Source organism: Euleptes europaea, chromosome 1 (assembly GCF_029931775.1).
Source record: "Euleptes europaea isolate rEulEur1 chromosome 1, rEulEur1.hap1, whole genome shotgun sequence".
Lineage (NCBI taxonomy): Eukaryota > Metazoa > Chordata > Lepidosauria > Squamata > Sphaerodactylidae > Euleptes > Euleptes europaea.
The window spans coordinates 139,273,478-139,287,740 of record NC_079312.1 but is presented as its reverse complement, the minus strand read 5'-3'; the positions used below and the strand labels follow the sequence as shown (position 1 = coordinate 139,287,740).

General features: G+C 43.9%; 1 non-coding gene across 1 annotated transcript; it reads left to right on the top strand.

Moving 5' to 3' along the window:
• The first annotated feature begins 3,928 nt into the window (after nucleotides 1–3,928).
• TRNAI-UAU (transfer RNA isoleucine (anticodon UAU)) lies at nucleotides 3,929–3,997 on the top strand. The gene has a single exon. It is a non-coding gene; the product is annotated as a tRNA-Ile (tRNA).
• The last annotated feature ends 10,266 nt before the right edge of the window (nucleotides 3,998–14,263 follow it).

The following is a 14,263-nucleotide window of genomic DNA, read 5'->3' as shown; positions in this document are numbered from 1 at the left end:
GCATACAAACAGCACAGTATTTTCAGAAATAATAACAATTTTATTTATATCCTGCCATCCCCCGGCGAACCATGCTAACAACATATAGGTATACATATATAGGTATACATAATATAAATACAGAGTTCAAACCATCTAAATAATCTAAAAACATAACTAATAGGTCCTACACTGATGGCACCCAGACTACCCCACCATAGGAAGGATGCTATAAAAAGATGTCTGTGCACAAGTGCCTGCCATTGATGTAAATCAGCCTATGGAGGAAAGAAGGGATGGAGATGGACAAACATGGGGGTAGTGAAACACAATCAGGAAAAAGGGAGGGAGAGAGGACTAAAGGGAAAGGAAAGGAAAGGAAGGGGGAAAGGGACAAGGAGGCCAGGCTCTAGCTATAATGCCATCGCTGCCCTCAACCATAAGCCTGGCAGAACATCTCTGTCTTATCTAGGGTTGCCAGCTCTGTGTTGAGAAATGCCTGGAGATTTTTGGGGCGGAGCCTGAGGAGGGCGAGGTTTGGGGAGGTGAGGGACTTCAATGCCTTAGAGTCCAATTGCCAAAGTGGCCATTTTCTCCAGGGGAACTGATCTCTGTCGCCTGGAGATCAGTTGTAATAGCAGGAGATCTCCAGCCATCACCTGGAGAGTGGCAACCTTAAGGGTAGACTATGTGTAATTGTACTCTCCTGAGGTTCCTCCCCTCCGCAAACCCTGCCTCTCTAGGTTCCACCCCCAAAATCGTCAGGTATTTCTCAATCCAGAGCTGGCAACCCTATAAGAGGATATAATTCCTGCCTCCACGACAGCACGGTAAAAACACACAGGCCACATTTCTCCTTATTGTGCAGTTGTAATAAACACAGGAGCCTCCATGGCCCAGGAACAAGCATCTCTGGCCGCAAATATGATGAAACGTTTGAAATTGAAGACTCATAAAACTCTGCATTCACATGTTGGGCTTCAGGAATCTTAGCCCCACTTGTGGTATGGTGGTTAAGAGTGGTGCAGTGGTTAAGTGGTGCAGCATGGTGCAGTGGTTAAGCGTCGCAGACTCTAATCTGGAGAACCAGATTAGATTCCCCACTCCTACACATGAGGCCTGCTGGTTGACCTTGGGCCAGTCACAGAACTCTCTCAGCCCCACCTACCTCATAAGGAGTCTGTTGTGGGGAAGGGGGAGAAAGGAAGGTGATTGTAAGCCGCTTTGAGACTCCTTACAGTAGAGAAGTGGGGTATATAAATCAACTCTTCTCCTTCCCTGCACACACAATTACTTATTCTAATTTTTTTAAAAATTAATCCCACAGTAGTCTCAGTTCCCCTGACCTGGATGGCCCAGGCTAGCCTGATCTCGTCAGATCTCAGAAGCTAAGCAGGGTCAGCCCTGGTTAGTATTTGGATGGGAGACCACCAAGGAAGTCCAGGGTTGCTGTGCAGAGGAAGGTACTGGCAAACCACCTCTGTTAGTCTCTTGCCATGAAAACCCCAAAAGGGGTCGCCATAAGTTGGGTGCAACTTGAAGGCACTTTACACACACACACACACACACACAGAGTCTCAGTCCAGTGCTTTATGAGGAAGCTTCCAATCAGTAACATGAGCTAGAAGAAGTTGGTAAGACCATTCTGCTTGGCTCTCAGGCCACTGGCCCTCCAAGTTCTTTTCTTTTGTCCATTTCCTGCCAAAAAGTTTCCCAGCTTTTGAAAACCCGACTTCTGGAATATATGTAGATTGCTTTAACTATCATAATTATCAATTGTTATTACAACTATATATCGTGTAACAAGGATTTTCTCAGTGCAGAATTCAGATAATCATATACAAAATTCAAGCAACCGTTTACAAAGTAAAATAGGAGCGAGGAAAGTGCAGACTTTCATTCGGCTTAATTTCAATTATCAATTTTAATATATTTTTTAAAAAAATATAGCCCTTTTCTAGCTGTGCTCAAAGGGGCATACAGGAACAAAACTTTGTTTTGTTTTTGACATGTCTTTCACTTTTAATGTTATTAATTATCATTGTCATAGTTGGTGGAAAGTAAGCGGAAACTGAACTTATTATCAACTTGAAATTAATTTGATAATACCAAAGGGCTGCCTGTCTCATAAATGGCTTCCTCTTAAAGTTAATCAAAGTCAGCAAGGCCATTGCTGAAATTATCAAACAGAATTATAACCACATTGTCAAATGTTAAATCTCTCTCTCTCTCTCTCTCACACACACACAAACACACCATCATGCTCATTTATTGCCTCTGTGAGGGCCCTGTGGAATGCCACTCATTCTTCACGAGGACTTTAGCCACTCAGAGCAAACAACAGAGCAGCATTCCTAGGTGACCGTGTGAAGGCAGAGAAGGGAGGCTGGGCCTAATCAATCCGGCAGACTTTCCCACACTTTCTGGGATCAGTTTTTATCAAAGTTGTAACACAGCATGTCAAGGACTTTCTAATGGTGCCAAAGGTGCTTTTTTTGGCCTAATATGCTTCAACATTGCATTGACATGAGGGTTCCCTCCCCCAGCAGTCTTAAAAAGGAGTAAAAGCAGACACACAGAAGAGGTGCTATGGAGCCACAAACCTTTTTGCAGCTAAGAAAACTGATAGTTTGCTTTCGATTATTTTATAGCAGTGGTTCCCAACCTTTTTTTGACCAGGGACCACTAGGACTTTTTTGTTGGGTGCAGGGACCCTATTGGTTAAAAATAAAAATTCCGAAAATTTGAAAATTAATCGTAACTGTTAGTTAAACATTAAACTTAGAATAATATTTGAATATATTTTTATAATAGAGAACTTTTAATTGAAAATATTAATTTATTATGGGTTTATAACTTTGTTTCGCGGACCTTAATTTAGTTCTCGCGGACCCCTGGGGGTCCATGGACCCCTGGTTGGGAACCAGTGTTTTATACGAATGCCCATGATGGGCTTAGGCCGTTTTCACACTAATAACTTACAGCAGAATATGCTCGTGGTCGATCTACTAGGTTTGGCAGCATATTCAAAGTTTTTGTCTGCATGCTGCCTCTTTCGCCGTAGTATTCCTTCCTCCTGAGAACATTTCCCCCTGTCTGTACTCTCCCAAAACAACCTGATATGTTTCCCTGATGAGCATTGCGTCATTCGTGATGTTGTGGAAGTGCAAGATGCTCTCCCTTTGTCCCCCCTTTTTTGTTTTTGCAAACATGCGCTCTAGCCAAGGCTAACATTACTTAACAGGCCAGCTTGGTGGCTATCTGCCCCTCTTCACAGCCAGGTGCCAGCAGCCTCTTTCATTAGGGCTGCCGCTCTTTTCTTCAACCATCCAGGCACGGCATCCAAGCACCTGGCCAGTGTGTCCAGGGTGGAGTCCGGATGGCCATCCATCAACAGATAAAGCCGGGTGCCATCAGCGTACTGATGACAACTCAGCCCGAAGCTGCTAACCAGCTGGGCAAAAGGGCGCATATAGATGTTAAACAATATAGCAGAGAGGATCGCACCCTGCGGCACCCCACACACCAAGGGGTGCCACTGCAAAACCTCTTCTCCTAGTGCCACTCTCTGTCCCCTACCCTGAAGATAGGAGTGCAGCCACTGAAGTCTCCGTTATAGTCTATGGGGATTTTTTCCAAGCTCCTGTGGGGGCATTTTTGGAGGCAGAGTCACCAAATTTGCAGTGTGGCTGCAAGGGACTCTCCTTAGAAGGACACCAATGTTTGGTGAACTTTGGGACAGGGGATCCAATTTTATGGGCCCACAAAGGGGTCAATCCCATCCTCCAGGAATTTGCGAGCCAAGCTGTCCATCGGTTTTCAGGTTCAGAAGTTCAGAGTTGCCGAGGACTGGCAGAAAGAGCTGATTTGGCAGGCTGGTGCCTCAAAGTCTGGGGGCTCCTTTCGTATCTGGGGTGCATAGCATGATGTCCATGCAAATTGGGGAGGGGCCGTGGCTCAGTGGTAGAGCATCTGCTTTATATGCAGAAGGTCCCAGGTTCAATCCCTGGCATATCCAGTTAAAGAGTCTAGGCAAGTAGGGTGAAAGACCTCTGCCTGAGACCCTAGAGAGTCGCTGCTGGTCTGAGTAGACAATACTGACTTTGATGGACCAAGGGTCTGATTCAGTATAAGGCACCTTCATGTGTTCATGTGTTCAAATTAGCTTCCAAACTGAGGAAAACGGCTTAAATGCAAGAAAAATAAGTTATGGAAAACATTCATTTTGATGGCAAATGACATCCCATGGACAGTCCTTTATTACAGTAATCAAAAATCTGATTTCAAGAGATGATCACAGTGCAGGGAAACAAAGCTTCTACTCGGAGTGACCTTCAGTTTCAGACCAGGTTTTTGGGGGTGTTGATATCGAAGCCAGACAAAGTCTTAACCATGGGGGCTGTTCTGAAGGAGACTGCTCATCCGCATGGGTGAGGAAGTCTCCTTCGGAAGCCTGGTGGTGTGAGCAGCTGTTGAAGCCGGTTCTATTTAGTTGGAGGGTATATCCCTCTGAATGGGACTGAGTGAGCACCATCTTTTAAATAACCCTTATGCTTGATTCAGATTAACCCACTGAAAGGAGATGGCTGGTCAGACCAAGCCCCCAACATGTGATCAGACCATGACCCCTACCTCAAAAGGACCCCAACTATGGGGCCCTAACGAAGCCAGTCAAAAGTTAGAAAAATGTGAGAAAGCATAGAGCCGTGCATCTGAGCAAAGGTGAATAGCAGAACCCGAAAAAACTGAATATTTATTCGACTTTTTCAGGAATTGCCTATTTGGCTTCAGGCAGATTTTTGATTTTGGTATTCGGCCTACCCAAAATCTGAATATTGCAGAAACAGCTAATTTTGGATTTATTTTCGGTTTGGGTATATCGATATGCACAACCCTAATCATGACCCTGCACAAAGCAAGGGGGGGTGTAATCAAATGCTCCAACATTCTTTTGCTAGTCCGATTGCATTTAATTAAACAAATTGAAAGCACAGAAAATGGTTAGCGAGAGGGGAGGGGGAACAGGAGGGAAATGGGCAATACAGTGGGTGTTTTCAACAGAGGGAGCAGAAAAACAAATAGTGTCTCAAACATGTCCACACCTCAGGGGAAATGGTCCTAGAATTGGTAAAAAAGGAAACATCGTTGTATAAGTGTTTGCAGTTAACACGGACATTAAATGATTGCAAACCGTTTCCAATACCAAACAGAGGGAAAATAGTGCAGACACAAGAAAATAAAATGTTTCATGAAATATTGGAAACAATTGGTATGGAAACTACCATAGACTTAAAATATGTCCTGATGTACTTGCTCCAGAACCTGGCTGTCTGTCCCTGACCGCAGAGACAAAATGAATATCATGTTTGAATAGGAAGGAAGGAAGCTTAGTCCGAGGAGACAGCTCATCAGAAGTAAGAGTTGAGAGATGAGCCATCTCTGAAGAGTGAGCTGAATAAAGAGTATTTAACAAGATCTTCATGATGACAGATCTCATTTCATATCTGAAAAATGTGTGAGAGCATTCACTGGAGAAGGACAAGGAACATTTTTGGAAATGTTTTTGAGCTGACATCTGTAAATTGTATATGCAAGACAAAAATAAAACTAGTACTGTGGGTGACCTTAAAGGACTAGGGAGATTAGTAAATAAAAGGTAAAGGTCCCCTGCGCAAACATCGGGTCATTCCTGACCCATGGGGTGACATCACATCCCGACGTTTACAAGGCAGACTTTGTTTACGGGGTGGGTTGCCAGTGCCTTCCCCAGTCATCTTCCCTTTACCCCCAGCAAGCTGGGTACTCATTTTACCGACCTCGGAAGGCTGAGTCAACCTTGAGCCGGCTACTTGAGCCAGAGATTAGTACCATACCAATAATTATCTGGAATGAATGGCAGAGTTGCACTACCATTTTTGAGATGGAAATGTTACCATGAGATAACTGTTAGCTTTCATGTGACAAGATGGGTTCACAAAAGCTTCCCCACATATCAAAAATGCAAGTTACTACTGATAAAAATAAAAATGTTTAGTAACTTCAGAAACCTTTGGAAATAACCATTGTTACTTTCGCAGTCTGCTTCCCATAGATGCATGAGGCAGAGAAGTGGAAGGGACTGTGAAGTCAGAGATTTACTCAGCAGATGCTTTGACAAGCAGCAAGAAATATTCCAGCCCCCACTACTGAGTTCTGCCTGAAGAAGGTGGCACCCTTACTCAAGGGCATCAGGAGGCACTTATGCAGGTGCTAGGGCCACAGCTTTCCAACATGCTCAAGGTGTGCTGCTACTGAATGGATGGCAGAACCCAGCACCAAGTGTGCTTACAGCAAGTTCTGCTCACCATTTCAGGTCCATGTGCACAACACAAGGACTTTGAGCACATGTGTGATAGGATGTTTGAACCTCTCAGATGCACCCCAGCTCTTTTCTGTTTGTGACCACAGCACACAGGGAGAAGCAGCTGTTGCCTCCCACCCCAGCTGTTTTTGCAACCTCAGACTGTCCCATGGAGTCGCTATTAGCTCAGTTGTGAAACTTACATGTTTCACAATTGAAACAGTAAGTAATATGATTTTTGCAGCAGAGCCAACAGCAGCTGCATGGAATGGTTTGAGGATGTGAGCTGCTTCTCCCTGCGTATCGTGGTCACAAACAGAAAAGAGCCATTGAGCATCTGAGAAGCACAAAACTGCCATTGCATGTGTCATGCAATGTTCTTGTATTGTTAACCCAAGAAACGTGAGGACTTTCTAATGTGTAGGTGGACCCTAACAAGTGATATGTCTGCATGGTGCTGAACTTGATTTTCCTTTTCTTACCAGTGTTGTAGCTTCATCTGAAAGCATGCCAGCATGGGGCATTTTTCAAAGATAGGTTGTACGATTTGAGTATTATTTAGGGAAAAGCTTCTTAAAATATGGGTCACGACCCCATATGGGATCACGTAACTGAATGTGGGGGTTGCGAAAAATTTGGCAACAGTAAATGGTAAAATTATATGTATACCAAAGAATTATTTTAAAATAAATTTATTTATGATTTATTATCAGTAAATGTTTGACTTGAATACCTATTTTATATACCTATATACCCGGGGTCGCGTAAAAATATCTCGGGTGAAAAGGGGTCTCAAGTGGAAAAAGTTTAAGAAGCCCTGATTTAGAGTGCAGAAGCGTCACAGGATAGGGCGTTCCGTTTCCCCGAATGTAAATTGCACACATGCTCCAAGCTGCTTGTCTTAACACCCTGGGGTTCCAAATGCATGTTTACCCTTGCAAAAGGGTTGAAATGTCTTTTCTGTAAACAAAAAATAATGAGGCCATTCAGAAGCCTATTTTGACAATGTATCTCACTATGGTTTGGGCCGTCAAGAGTTCATTTGGAAACCTCTTTTACATGAAAAGGTTGGCTAAGGCTAAAAAATTTCTTTACTCAGAAAACATGCCCTTTGCCACATCAAGCCCAAATGTAGCAGCTCTGAAAAGCAAATAACAATCTCCAGGTTTGACACACTAGAGAGGAATCTGATCTTGATAGGAGAAGATGACCTATTACATCCTCTCTACTGAGAATGAAAGCAATGTTTTCCTTTCTCATCTGAAACTATTAAAAAAACAAAAAAACAGTGCTCAGAAAAATCCCCTGCATTTTGCAGTACAACTGAGCGGGGGGTTGGAGAAATGTACTACCCAACCACACTCCGTCCTCCTAAAGTGAATGGTTTCCCGCATTAATGTACCAAAGCTGAGTGGGTAGCTTGATCTGAAAGCATGCCAGCATGGGGCAATTTTAGGGTTGCCAGGTCCCTCTTGGCCACCGGCGGGAGGTTTTTGGGGTATAGCCTGAGGAGGGTGGGGTTTGGGGAGGGGAGGGACTTAAATGCCATAGAGTCCAATTGCCAAAGTGGCCATTTTCTCCAGGTGAACTGATCTCTATTGGCTGGATATCAGTTGTAATAGCAGGAGATCTCCAGCTAGTACCTGGAGGTTGGCAACCCTAGGCAATTTTCAAATTCATGATGCTGTTTGTTTGTTTGTTTGATTGATTGATTGATTTTTAGGCTGCTCTTTCCTGGCCAGGCCAGGCTCATAGTGGCTCACAACCTCCATTTTAAAGGCCCTGTTTTAAATCCTGCAAGGCCAAACCTTGAGATATTCATGAGATAATCACTTGTATATTATATAGTCAGTAAGTAGAAAGACAGACTGAATTTAAGGTTTATTTAAATGAATGGAATTACAGTATTTTTCGCTCCATAAGACGCACCTGACCATAAGACGCACCTAGTTTTTAGAGGAGAAAAACAAGTTTTTAGAGGAGGCTTTAAAGCAGAGTCCCTGGAAGCCGGGCAGGGGGTCTTGAAAGTTCTCCACGCTGCCATCCCAGGCAGCGCAGAGCATTTTCAAGACCCCCCCCCAGCCCAGCTTCTAGGGACTCCCTGGAAGCCCAGCATGGAGGTCTTTAAACTCCTCCGCGCTGCCATCCCAGGCAGCACAGAGCAGTTTAAATACCCCCCCTGGAAGCCGGGCGGGGGGGGGGGGTATTTAAACTGCTCTGCACTGCCTGGGATGGCAGCACGGAGAACTTTCAAGACCCCCCCCGCCCGGCTTCCACGGACTCCCTGGAAGCCGGGCGGGGGGGGGGGTATTTAAACTGCTCTGCACTGCCTGCCTAGGCAGCGCAGAGCAGTTTAACCCGCCCAACAGCTGAGCCTCGGACCGGGAAGCGCAGGGGGAGGGGGAAGGTTAAACTGCTCTGCGCTGCCTAGGCAGCTTTGCCCTTCTCCCCGGGCCCGGATTCATACACATTCGCTCCATAAGATGCACAGACATTTCCCCTCACTTTTGAGGAGGAAAAAAGTGCATCTTATGGAGCGAAAAATACGGTAAATGAATGAATTTTCTTCTCAATATAGCATGTTGAACATGACAAAAAGTATGTAGAGTTGTCATTTATTTGGAGCCTTCGTGTTGTCTTTTTTGAGAACCTGGAGGTTGGCAACCCTATTTCATGGCAGTAGGCTGCCTATGCAAGGCCAATGCAAACTGCACTGTCAACATGGCAGCACGGTTCTCTACGACAGCAGCAGCAGAGCAGTTTTATCTATATATTGTTGAAGGCTTTCACGGTCAGAGTTCATTGGTTCTTGTAGGTTATCCGGGCTGTGTAACCGTGGTCTTGGAATTTTCTTTCCTGACGTTTCGCCAGCAGCTGTGGCAGGCATCTTCAGAGTAGTAACACTGAAGGACAGTGTCCTTCTTGCAGCTGTGGAGAAGTTTACATCGGGACCACAAAACACAGCATACAAACAAGGATAAAAGAACATGAAAGATTCTGCAGACTTGGCAAACCTGAGAAATCAGCAGTGGCTGAACATGGACTGACACAAACAGGACACAGGGTCTTATTCCAAGACACTGAAAGACTGGACAATTCTACCAACTATTTTGTCAGATTGCACAGAGAAGCCATTGAAATTCATAAACATCAGCACAACTTTAACAGAAAAGAAGAGAGTTTAAGAATGAATAAGGCTTGGCTTCCTGCCCTGAAAAACCTCCAGACTAACAAAGGCTACAGTCAACAATAGCCATGCAGATTAGCTTTGGATTTCACACATTACCAGATCATTTCAGGACACAGTGCTTCCATATTAACATACCACACTCTCATTAGTACATTATCTTGATACTTACAGGACAATGATTAGCACATTACGTCTGCAGGACAGTACTCAGCTCAAACCCAACCCCTCTCTGACTCTTCCTACACACTTGACACTGAGAGATACTGTCCTTCAGTGTTACTACTCTGAAGATGCCTACCACAGCTGCTGGCGAAACGTCAGGAAAGAAAATTCCAAGACCACGGTTACACAGCCCGGATAACCTACAAGAACCAAAGTTTTATCTATGCTTCCAAGTTTTGTGCTAGAATGTCAGAAAAGTAGCCAGGATGTACAGTTACGCTTGAACACACCCAGGATTGGCTCCTGTCCTACTTGTCAGTGACAATCAGGGAACCAGTAGAATGGCGGGCTGTTCAGATGCCACTGAATGAATTTGGATGTGTCTCTTTGCATTATTATAATTGTTTTCTCACATGATTAGACTTCCTTGTCACTGCCACTTCTCCCCTCCCCCATCTGGTACCACTGCTGCCACCAACCGAATACAAATTATGAATATGAAGCCTTTATTGGCATTTGTAATACAAACACTACCACCAACCTTTAAAAGGGCACACTGAAATGGAAAAAAAAAAACAGGTTTGGGAATTGAGACTTGTTACCTAGAATCTCTCTGTGTCTTGCAGGTCTGCCCATTTTATATGGATACCAATGATGTGCAGTAGCATGTACAAAAAAGGCAGTTCAATCTAACTGATGCCAATCATTTAAAGGATGCAACCCCACAGGTGCAAAGAAGAAATGAATGGCAAGTAATTCCATGCTTTGCACTAGTTGGTCAATTTAATGACCCAGATGGTCCTGACCCCAGAGATACTGCTTCTTCTCCAGCAAATGAGATTATTTTGTTTTAAGCTAGGCAAAAACAATGGCAAGGAAGAATACAAATTCTTAGTATGATACTGTGCTGAAGAATTTGCATCAAGGTGATCTAATTAAGCACTCTCCTGTTATGTAATTGAGGGAATTCGAATAAGGTATATTTGCCTGGCAAACATCTTAATGGCAAAGTTCTCAGCATGCCAAAGAGCATAGGAAGCATAGCTGGTTCCAGGGGCTGCAGTCAAGACTCTAGAAGAATCACGAAAACTAAGGGCAAATTAGAGAACAGATAATCATGCCACGCAGGATTAAGTGTTTACCTACAAACTGAGGGAGTATAGGACAGAGAAAACCAAACAAAAAAGAAGGATGAACAAGGAGGCCAAGGAGGTGCACCTAATGAGCTCCAAACAGGAGCTGATAACCAGCCTGCCAGCACCATCTTCCCTCTTGCTTTTATGGGGCAGCTGGAAGCTATATGGATCCATATAGAGCAGGCGAGCCCAAGCAATCCCTGGTGAGTGACCATTCCACCTACCAGGTGGCATACATTGGGACTGAGAAACAATTCCTGACATACAGCAGGAGAAGTATTCATGCACATGCATCTGGTGATCTTCTGGGTAAATGTGGATTTGACCCCAGATTTATTTTATGTATTCAAAATATTTCTCCCCCACCTAGATAACCCAGGGCTCAAATTCAGCAGTCAGTCCACTAGAAAACCATGTCTTTAGCCGAGCTTTTCTTTCAAGAAGACATCCTTTCCGTTTCCTTATTTTCGGTACCTGATTGATTACACAGTCAATTCAAGTTTGAACAGCTTTCCCATTTACTGATATAGGAGCTCAAGGTCAGCTCCCATAGCATTCTGAAGAAGCAGTGAGTCCTGACAGTATCAGAACTTAAGAACTTAATTCATTAGGGCAGAAATACTGCACGGCATGTTCTGTATCTCTTGGCAGATTTTTCATTGTTCCTTTAACTGAAGCTGAAGATAACACTTTTCCTCACTAGCTGGAATGTGAAAGAAAATCCATAAACCCTATATAATTTTCTAGACATTTTTTACTTCTGTATCAGAAAACTGGAACTATGCAACCGTGCCATATTTTATTACAATTGTGGTTACCCCTCAACTTTAAAGAAGGCCTGGTATGATTTTAAAAAATGAACATACCTGAAGTAAAATTAATTCATTAGTGCTGCTGGGCCTCAAGAAAAGCAGCAATGATGGCAACATTTTTTTCCCTTTACAATTATAGCCATACTAAGAAAGCCAGAGTGGTTGATTTTAGAGTTGCCACTGAAATGTTACCAGAAACAAAACCCAAATAAAAGTTGATGGTGCCTGAACAGGAAGAACATTTGAAGAATGCTGGGGGCGGGGGAGAGAAAAGCGTTTTGATAAGGCTAGCAACATTTCTCAAGAGGGTTTCATGATGCCCTACTCCTAGCCTGGGATTGCACGTTCATGGAAAATGTTACATTTGGGGTTTTTTGCTGCTGTTTTATGTAACATTTTGCAAACGGAGATGTCCAGAGACCTAGAACTCCTAGTTCTTCAGTCATCTCAATATACAAAGTGTTACATCTTTGAAAAAGACAGCAAAAAAACCCACATGTAACTTTTTTTCATGAACATGCAATCTGGAAGGTCGTCAAAGGGTGCTGGCTGTTTGGGGGCTTAGTCAGCACCCTTTGGTGATCATCCAGTTTGCATCGCTAAGCAGGATCAGCCCTGGTTAGTATTTGGATGGGGGACCACCAAGGAATACCAGGGTTGCTGTGCAGAGGAAGGCACTGGCAAACCACCTCTGTTAGTCTCTTGCCATGAAAACCCCAAAAGGGGTCGCCATAAGTCAGCTGCGACTTGACGGCATTTTACACACACACATGATGGAGAATTATTGCTAGGAAAGAATGAGCACAAGCTTACAGCTTCTGTTCGCCCTCTGGCAATTGGCTGGAGCCAGGCTGACCTTTTCATTCTTGCACCACAAGTTAACTGTACAAGTATGACCGGGGGGTGGGGGGTGAATGGTTCACAAGTTCACAACAAGCATTGGTCCTCTGACTGGTGGTTAGTGTCGCATCTTTTTGCCCTTTTGATGTATCCTAATTGTGAGGGGAGGGGACACAAGCTTCCAGCAGCTCTGGATACTGGGAGGTACAAGAATTTCCTAACTATCCGGTAAAGATAATATCTGACACAACTTCCTCTCAAGGCTGGCAGAGGGACTCGCTGGTCACCTTTCCTCTCCCACTGACCTCACAGTCTGCCTTTATTCACCTTTCTTTGCTGTGTCCAGGTCCCATACAGCTCTCCTTAAGACTCCTCCTCCTTTAACTAACATGTGGCACTAGGATTGCCGGCTCCAGGTTGGGAAATACCTGGAGATTTTTGAGGCGGAGCCTGAGGAGGGCGGGGTTTGGGGAGGCAAGGGACTTCAATGCTATCAAGTCCAATTGCCAAAGAGGCCATTGTCTCTAGGTGAACTGATGGTACTGACCTCTATCAGCTGGAGATCAGTTGTAATAGCAGGAGATCTCCAGCTAGTACCTGGAGGTTGGCAACCCTATGTGGGCATGTTTGCCAGTTGAATTAAGATAGACAGTAAGGAAGGAAAATTTTTGGAGGAGCATCTTGCCAGCTGCACAGCTGTGTTTTTGTCTCCTACCTGCCTGCCAGCATAAGGGCTGCATGTGGCCAGAGGCATGAGCTGTTGGGTTTGGCCCTTTGGATCTTAGCCCATGACTCACATAGCTGGGGTCCTTGGAAGAACCAGCTGTGGAACCAGCCCAAGATTTATTGTTAGTTTGTTTGATTGATTTATACTACATTTGTGTTGTTGTTGTGAGCCACTTTGTGTCCCTTTGGGGAGAAATGCAAGATAAAAAAAATATTGAAATAGATATTCCTGGGCCTCAACAAATATCAGAATTTGGAGATGCAGGCTTAGTAAAGTGCACTGAATTCATCACTTCGCACATTCAACTAGTCACTATGTAGCCCTTTCAGTGAAGCTTACTTAATTCTTTGCATCTTTAGCAGTGTCATTGGTCTAGTAGTCTGTAACCTTGAGTGATTTTAGAGGCCAAAGTACTCAGTCAATCTGAAGACCACAGGTAATATTTTTTAAAATGCAATACATTACAGTTTTGTTTGTTTTTATTTTTCAGCCTACCCTGCCACAAAACACTCAGTACCAACAGATTAAAAATATGAACCATCCAGTTAAAACCACAATAGAATGTCTAGAACAAGCCTGCACAACTAGGGAGATGCCAAGCCAAACACAACCCACCAGCCAAAACAACCCTGTTAACATTTTGCAGTCCCAGGCATGTATTTTTTCAAGCCCCTGGTAGGCCAGTAGGCTGTTTTTGGCTTCATGGGTCACAAGCTATGTAGGTCTAATCTAGAACATAATAGAATTTAACATAGCGTTGACCCATGGATTCAATACTCAGCTCAGATGCAAGTCCTAACATTGCACATAAACAAGTCAAGCTTCTCAGGAATATTCTAGAACAGATCAGCTACATGAGATTTTCTTGCTACATGCCCCTTGTTATTTCCCATTTAAAGAATCAACAGAATTCTCTCCCCACCCCCCATTTTAAATGTGAGAGAGGTGCTACTGGCCAGTTTAACATCAACATACGTTTTTATGACTTAATTTAGCCAAGTAAATTTTGGGTGGAGAATACACTCCTTGTTACTACCACCTTAAAAGCAGTCATCGTTAAAGTCCATTTAGTCCATG